Source organism: Etheostoma spectabile, chromosome 18 (genome assembly GCF_008692095.1).
Source record: "Etheostoma spectabile isolate EspeVRDwgs_2016 chromosome 18, UIUC_Espe_1.0, whole genome shotgun sequence".
Lineage (NCBI taxonomy): Eukaryota > Metazoa > Chordata > Actinopteri > Perciformes > Percidae > Etheostoma > Etheostoma spectabile.
In genome coordinates this window covers 25,813,901-25,822,347 of record NC_045750.1, presented here as the reverse complement: position 1 = coordinate 25,822,347, position 8,447 = coordinate 25,813,901, and the positions used below count along the sequence as shown (strand labels likewise).

General features: G+C 41.5%; 1 protein-coding gene and 1 long non-coding RNA gene across 2 annotated transcripts in view; one reads left to right on the top strand and one right to left on the bottom strand.

The window, feature by feature from the left end:
* The window catches only part of LOC116706412 (uncharacterized), an 11,777-nt gene extending 5,060 nt beyond the window's left edge, over positions 1 to 6,717 (top strand). The window contains exons 2-3 of the long non-coding RNA XR_004336228.1: positions 3,946 to 3,950; positions 6,707 to 6,717. This is a non-coding gene — a long non-coding RNA (uncharacterized LOC116706412). The remainder of the gene's footprint in view (positions 1 to 3,945; positions 3,951 to 6,706) is intronic.
* Positions 1 to 8,447, bottom strand: part of lrfn2b (leucine rich repeat and fibronectin type III domain containing 2b) — a gene marked incomplete in the record, with an annotated part of 159,989 nt that overhangs the window by 38,471 nt on the left and 113,071 nt on the right.

Sequence of the window (8,447 nt, the reverse complement as noted above, 5' to 3'; positions counted from 1 at the left end):
GTTAACCGTGTATTGAGCAGATTTTAAGTGCCCATATTATGAAAAAACTATTTTTCTGGGATTTGGGGGGTTATTGTGTGTCTCTGGTGCTTCCACACACATACCAACTTGGAAAAACCCATCCATTTGAGTGAAATCCGGTTTCTCAATGTCCTCTGTCTTCAGTCTCCGGGTGAGCTGTTTAACATCTGCACGGCTTTCTCGCACTAGAGACGGGTGGCTAACCATAGCATGCTAGCTCGTTTCTCAAGGTCAAACACTGCTCCAACAGCTACTAGTTGACCAGAATCTCCAAAAGAACTACTTCCTGTCCCTGTTCTACTTCCTGTCCCTGTTGTGCAGGTATTCAACAAGTGGCCCTGGTCTAGAAGAAGTCTCCCAGCTGATCCTGCCTTGGACTGACCAAAGCTGGAGAAAGAGTTATCAAGCTGATGGGATCTTACCGAGCTACTGAGCATGTGCAGCTCCCAACAAAGATAGTATAGAAGTGAGATGTCTCACTCTGCAGCTAAAACAGAGACCTAAACACACAGGGTGAAATCAGGATCTGCAGAAATGTGCAGTACAACAAAAATATGGTGTTTTTTGAAAATGAAACCATGGAAACCTATTCTGGTACAACCTCAAAATACAATTATGGACCTGAAAATGAGCAGGATATGGGACCTTTAATAAGTAAGTTTCACTGTCCTGATGTGATACATCAGGAATGTAATTATTAAGGGGTTTTGACATCTCTGTACAGTTTTCCAGATGTCCAGATTGTTGCCTCCCTCCTCTACCCATGAGGCCTTTTACCCCCCAGGAGCACAGAGATCCGGGAGGTGCAGAGAACGACCAAACAGACCATCCGAAAAAAGAAGTGATCACAACATGGTGGGCATAGATTGGTATGGAAGTCACGATCGCAGAGATGATGATGATGGTGATGATGATGATGATTACAGCCTTACTGCTGCTAAGAAATCCATTCGTCCTACGCGTGTCTCACCCACTGCTGCGCTATTTCAGAGTAAAAACACTGCAATCTCAGCATAGAAACAGGAGAAAATGCCAACTTTGGATGAAAGTGTTGATGTGTGACATTGTCATTTTTAGCTTTTAAGTTAAAGGCTTATATAACTTGTTTCATATTTCAGCCTGAGCTTAATATATAGCAGCCACAGCCCCAGAGACGGTAGAATTAAACTGCAAGGAGACATGACAGGAATTGTTGTTAACTGGTTTCCTGCAGCTCTTGGTGCTGTTAAACAACCAACGGGAAGGTTTTTTTTTAGCCGATTCTGAGATGAATACAATCCTCTATAGGGATCCGGTCTTTTGTGGACCATGAACCGTGCACAGCAGCTGACCCACTTTACACTGTTTACCGTTTGTAGACTTTGCTTTTGTTAAGATGCTCCATGGGATGTTCAAGGGGAGTATTCACCTTCGGAAAGATTATCGACTGAACGCAGGATAATCATTAAGTAATGAGCGCAATTAAAGCACAATGAAATATTAATTAGGGTAGATATTTCTGCTCTTTACTTCAACCCACAAATTGCTCTTTCTCCTGGGGGCGACTGTGGCCTCTCTGAATGCAGTTTACATCCGGCAAAAGACAGAAATTCAAAGAGGCATGAATTGTCTGGAGCATACACTGCTCCTCAATAAACACTCTGTAGATAATTTATGTGCTGCGCTCCACTGTCAAATAAGTCATTGGTGTAATGAAAAGCTTTGTGCGTGTGTGTGACCAGTGGCTATAGTTAGCAACAGAAGCATGCATGGGGATAAAATGCCATCATATTGTTCTTTTCAAAGCATAATCATAATCAAGGGGACATGCCATGCACAGTAGGACAAAGCAGAGCCAGGAAGTGAGACACAGTGAAGCCACTATTGGACAGTCAGTCGCCGTCAGTGAACTTCACGTATACCGCTGTTCTCATGTACACTGATGCCATCAGTGTTTTGGAAACGGCAAGCACTCAAAAATACATAATAATACATAATAGTACCTGGCAGGTGATTGGAAGAACCATCTGTGTATCACATCCGCTGAACAAACTGTCACATTTGTTTTTTTTCCACATTTCTCACAACTGTACTTGAGTATATTTTTCACGTATCTGTACTTTACTTGAGAAGAATCAATAGTACATACTTTTGACTTTTACTTTGTTACATCTTGCAGCAATTATCTATACTTTCTACTCCACTACAATTTCTACCCCTGCCCCTCCCCATGCTAAGTCTTCATGCAGATCACCAAGATAGATCACCAGAATTGTAAGTCTGAATGTACACTAGGTCACAGATAGTAAGCCAAATTACATTAACCTGAAACTAACTTCATTACAATAGCCTACTGTTTTTTTTTTTAAATATAGACATTAAGAGGATAAATTGTTATGAGAGTACTTTTAATTTTAACACTTAAAGTACATATAAAGTCAACTACTTTTTACTTAAGTAGAGTTGTCATTGGGGTACTTCTACTTTTACTAGGTTATTTGTACTTTTATTTAGATACTGAGATTCAGTACTGCTAAATAGACAAAGATGTTTTAGCATGGAAAACCTGTTAAAGCTCCCATATTCTGCTCATGTTCAGGTTCATAAATGTATTATGAGGTTGTACCAGAGTAAGTTTACATGGTTTCATTTTAAAAAAACACCATATTTTTGTTGTACTGCACATTGCTGCAGATCCTGTTTTCACCCTGTGTGTTTAGGTCTCTGTTTTAGCTCCAGAGTGAGACATCTCACTTCTATCCTATCTTTGTTGGGAGCTGCACATGCTCAGTAGCTCGGTAAGATCCATCAGCTAGATAACTCTTTCTCCAGCTTTGGTCAGTCCAAGGCAGGATCAGCTGAGAGACTTCTTCTAGACCAGGGCCACTTGTGGAATACCTGCACAACAGGGACAGGAAGTAGAACAGGGACAGGAAGTAGTTCTTTTGGATGTTATGGACCACTAGTGGCTGTTGGAGCAGTGTTTTGCCATTGAGAACAAGCTTGCATGCTACGGTTGCGTGTGCGTGTGGAAGCACCAGAGACACAAAATAACACTCCAAATCCCAGAAAAAAGTGTTTTTCTTTTATAACATGGGCATTTTAATACACAGGCGATGAGCTGCTGGCTGGCTGCCATGTTTGAATCAGTTGTGTGTGGAATGGCTCCTGGCACCAGTTTTATCAGACAGTTGAGGGGGACTGGGATCCAATGTTTGAACACTGGACTACAGAATAATGTCCAACAGCTGAGAAAATTGTTGCCGTTCCAATGGAATTTCAGTTACTGTTGCAGAACATTAAATTAAGCTACTACATCCTTATGGACTTTAATAATGTTTGCTGAATCCGAGTTTGTGATGCAGTGACGGAGCACAGGATTTACATGCTGAAGACGAAGCAATGTCCTCGGACATTTTCACAGCTAAAGGTTGAAGTAATGCAAGGAGGATGCCATGCAAAGTCCTTCAACACCATCAATTTGATCACTCAAATAATATCCACCATCCAGAAGTTCACCATCAATATCAGGAGCGAGCTACTAGCAAACAGCGGCGGCTGCAGCCCACGTTAGCGAGTGCGTGGTGGAGGGAAAGAGAAAGAAAAAAGAGAGAGGGCGGGGTGTGTGTCGATGCCTAAATAAGCTGTAACGCTATAGCTGTGAATGTAGAAGTACAAAGTGTGTACGATATTATTTGGTGAATGAATGCTGCTACACTTTAACCCTTGTGTTGTCTTCACGTCAATCATGAAAAAAAGTTAGCGCTTTTTCTGACATTTCTGTCACTTTTTCAATGTTGTGGCTGCTTTTTTGATGTTTTTTTCCAAAGTTGTTATTATAAGACATTTTCAGCTTGTTTCGAAGGGCCATTCTTTGTGATGAAAAAACTCAAAATGGGTCAAATTTGACCCGAGGACAACATGAGGGTTATAAACCAAGCCAAGTTCCTGTGACTTGCATGCTAGCTGCTAGTTGAAGAAAGTGAAGGGGGTTAGTCTCGGAGCCAGCGACAACTTCCACACAAACTCAGTAACTTGAAGGTATTGTACATTATGTAATGTCCTCAGTTGATTCTTAGCAAAAACCTTCATTTTCTTTCATTCTTTTCTTTAATTTGTTTTAAGAATCCGGTTTTTAAGTCATAAAACAGGACATTTTGTTTTAAAATTCACATTTGGGATCCAACCCTTTTCCCAGATGTGAATTAAACTGGACTTTCATCAAGGTATACACTTGCTACAAATTATAAAAGTAGCCTTAAACATACATGGCAGCATTTCATGGTGGCTGTGTAATTTTTTTGTTAACGAAACAATGCTGTATATCATCATTGGTAAATATCAGTTATTGGCCATAACTTCAATGTTAATAGTGGTTATCAGTGTCGGACAATATGTTCACAGTGGTATGTGCTGGGGGGATATGAGCTGTGTGGATTGTCCCTCTCCCAGGGTCCTCTGCTACTTTTATCATGGCCTTCATCATATTTATCTTCAGCTGCTGATAGAGGAACACTTGCTACATTAGCTGTGAACAAGGAAATGTGTCCGCTATGCTGGAAAAAAACAAAACTGATATGGAAATTTGGAAAAAAAAGTGGAGCACTAGATAACTTAGCTTTTCACTTCAAGCCTTGTAAAGCCCGGTTTCTGGTGCCATGGCAGCCTGAATCTCTGTTTGTTTCCTCCAGGTGTCTCAGTGACACCAACCCCCCCCCCGCTCTCCGTGGCACATGGTGACTCATGGTTCTATCCTAGAGGGCCAAATGCTGAGAAATAATGGCTCCCTCTGCAATTACCAACAATTATCTTCAGCTTGTGTGCCTGCTTGTGGAGACAGCTGCCACGGGGATCAGTCAGGTCTCTGCTGCTCAGCCTCAAGTGTGCTCGCATTGGATGGAAGATGCATGGAAAGTCAAATCTATGAAAGGCTTTAATTCGCTGAGTACGATGGGATCTGGTTAATTGGTGCTGACAAACTACAAGACAGTTACATGGTGACAAAACACAACAGGACTTTTAGTGAAACAGATCACATTTACTGTAGGACAGACGAGTGGAAACCCTCTACACTAAACATTTTTAAAATGATTCATCATGTGAGCTTTTAGTGTCCAGGTAATTCCACACATCCATTTTTTTTTAATCAGCCTTCATAAGCAACCAGCTTCTTTTTTTTCCTTGCTGGTTAGAATTTGAAATTCACCGTTTGAATAATAGAGAATTTAAGAAAACCTCCGGAGGACATTTTTACTTTAGCAAGTGAGTGAGGAGCTTGAAGTGGAACTCTTTTACACTTTGCTTTGCTACGTCAATAACCAAGGTAGCAGCTGTTGCCTTGAGTCTGTACTCAGCCAACGGCTTCAGAATTAGGAGCACATGCAGTACAACATACTGGCATTAAAAGATTATTAAAATGTTAGGCATGTACTGTGAAGCTTGTCCCAACAAAAAGGGTTGGAAAGAAAAATGGTCTTTGCTAGGTGGAAGCTTAGTTTTATGAGTGTTTAATTTATAGCCTGACATTTCTCAGAATCACGATCATCCATATAAAGCGGGAGATTGTCTGCATATCTGGATAATTTATGCTCTTTGCCAGTCTCTTGAAATGAGCTTCTAATTGCAAGGGGTTCAATAACACTGGCAAACAGGGGTGGGGGGGATAAGGGGGCAGCCCTGTCTTGTGCTGCGATACAATGGGAGATATACTGTATAGATTTATCATTATTGGTTTGTAGTTGTTCCATAGGGGCAGAAAAAAAAAATATGTTATGTAGTCTACACTAAAATTCCATCCATCTTCGACCGCTTATCCGGTATCGGGTCTTGGGGGGCAGCAGCTCCAGCAGGGGACCCCAAACTTCCTTTTCCCGAGCCACATCAACCAGCTCCGACTGGGGGATCCCTAGGCGTTCCCAGGCCAGGTTGGAGATATAATCTCTCCACCGAGTCCTAGGTCTTCCCCGAGGCCTCCTCCCAGCTGGACCTGCCTGGAACACCTCCCTAGGGAGGCGCCCAGGAGGCATCCTTACCAGATACACTAACTAAATTGAATATGATTATGATATTAATAGTCCCACTCTATCCAAATGAAGTCAAGATTTTCATGAACTGAAACTTTGACTCATAGTTCCTTGTGTCTATACCATGTTACTGCCACCCAGATGCTTTTACTGTTCAATTCATTTTCTCCCTCTCCTCCGCCCCCCTTCCCTTTCCCTCCCACCCAGTTCTCTCAGCATCAGCTCCTCGGACACAGACAGCTTCATCTCAGCGGGCATTAACTCCCGTGACGCTGTGATTGCAGCGCTTCCAGACGAGACTAATTCCTGTTCATTAGTTATACTTTCATTTACATCACAGGCATTTTTGTTGATGCCTTTATCCGGCGTGACTCTCTGACTTGTAAACATGTAGAAGAAGCTTAAATTCTTAGTTCTACAGCATTATTGCAACCACTGGTGCAGCAATAAGGCTAAACCTCAGGGATTACTTTTATGTGATAAAATGACAGCTGTAACAACATCGCACATAGACATAATGGAAGGGATGCTGATTGTGGTTACAGTTCCCAGTTATATATCCCAGAATGCTAATATGAATATCTACAATAATCTACAGACAAGTTTTGCATCATCTACATTAATGTAAAATTACACTAATGCCCAATCATATCACTTGTCTGCTTTCTTATTGGCTATATTAGCCCTAATACAGTCCCTGACAAAAGTCTTGTTGCTTGTGTACAAATTGACCTGAAGTGCCGCTGATATATATTTCTAATCAAGATTTATTTACAAGAAATGGCTCATTTTAATCCCAACAACTTTTGTAATAAAAGTATTCTAATATTCACAGCTTGGTAAAGCCCATTGAGTCAAATTTTGCAAAGACATAAGTGTTATCGCCTTGTCATATGAGCTTCACCTGGGACTAATAATGGACCAATCAGGTCTCAGGTGTGTATAAAAACAACCCCAGTACACTAGACCTTCACATCAACTGCAACTAGACCTCTGCAAACATGCCTAAGATTCACCCTGAGACTAAAGTTTTGATTATTAAGAAGCTGAAGACCAGATCCACTGCTGATGTGGCAGACACCTTCAATGTGTCTCAGCGTCAAGTACAGAGGATTAAAAAAACATTTGAAGACCCTGGAGATGTTTTTGACAAGCCCAGGTCAGGCAGACCCCGCAAGACAACTGCTCGAGAGGACCGTTTGTTGGCTCGAAAATCCAAGGCCAGCCCATTTTCTACTGCAGCAGAGCTCCACGAGACCTGGTCCCCTGAAGTCCCTGTGTCAACCAGAACGGTTTGTCGGATTCTGTCTCGAAATGGCCTCCATGGTCGAATCAGTGCCCAGAAGCCAGCACTGAACAAAAGACAATTGAAAAACCGTGTGGCATGTGCCAAGGCCCACAGCCTGCTAAAAGGATGGACGCTGGAGAAGTGGAAGAAAGTGGATTTTTCAGATGAATCTTCTGTTGAATTACACCACAGTCGCCGCAAATATTGCAGGAGACCTACTGGAGCCCGCATGGATCCAAGATTCACCCAGAAAAAAGTGAAGTTTGGTGGCGGAAAAATCATGCTGGGGTTACATCCAGTATGGGGTGTGGCAGAGATCTGCAGGGTGAAGCAACATCAATAGCCTCAATACCAAGAAATCTTAGCTACCTCTTATATCCCAACCATAAAAAGGCCAATTCTCCAGCAGGATGGTGCTCCATCGCATACTTCCATCTCCACTTCAACGTTCCTCAGGTGAAGAAGATCCAATGGTCCAGGATTGGCCGGCCCAGTCACCAGACATGAACATCATGGAGCATATGGGGGGTAGGATGAAAGAGGAAGCATGGAAGACCAAACCAAAGAATATTGATGAACTCTGGGAGGCAGCAAGACTGCTTTCCTACTATTCCTGATGACTTCATCAATACATTGTTGAATCCTTGCCAAACCGCATGGGTCCGTCCTTCAAGCTCATGGAAGTCATACAAGATATTACATTGAATCTCACGCACCACTTTTTAATTTGCTGACATATTTAGTATTTGTAGTAAATTTGTTCAATTTTTGTATAGGCGCAAAAACTTTTGTCTTGCCAAAATTTGACCTTTCTGTCTTGTTTAATAATAAATCTTTTTTTAGTGAAACTAATTTATTTCAGTGCATTGACATCTTTGGGAGGGTTTTAGCTTTTCATATGAGCTTTTCTTACACCAATTGATAATTTAAAAGTCAGGTTAATAGCAGGTGTTTCTACAAAATAGATAAGCAACAAGACTTTGGTCAAGGACTGTACATAACCTGGAACTATGGTCATAACATCCACATCTTACATCAACTTATTCCCTGTAACATAATGTTCTCATTCCTATTCTGTCAGTCAGTTTATAGGTTATTATGTTCATATTTTATAGTCATAGTCAATATTTTATCAT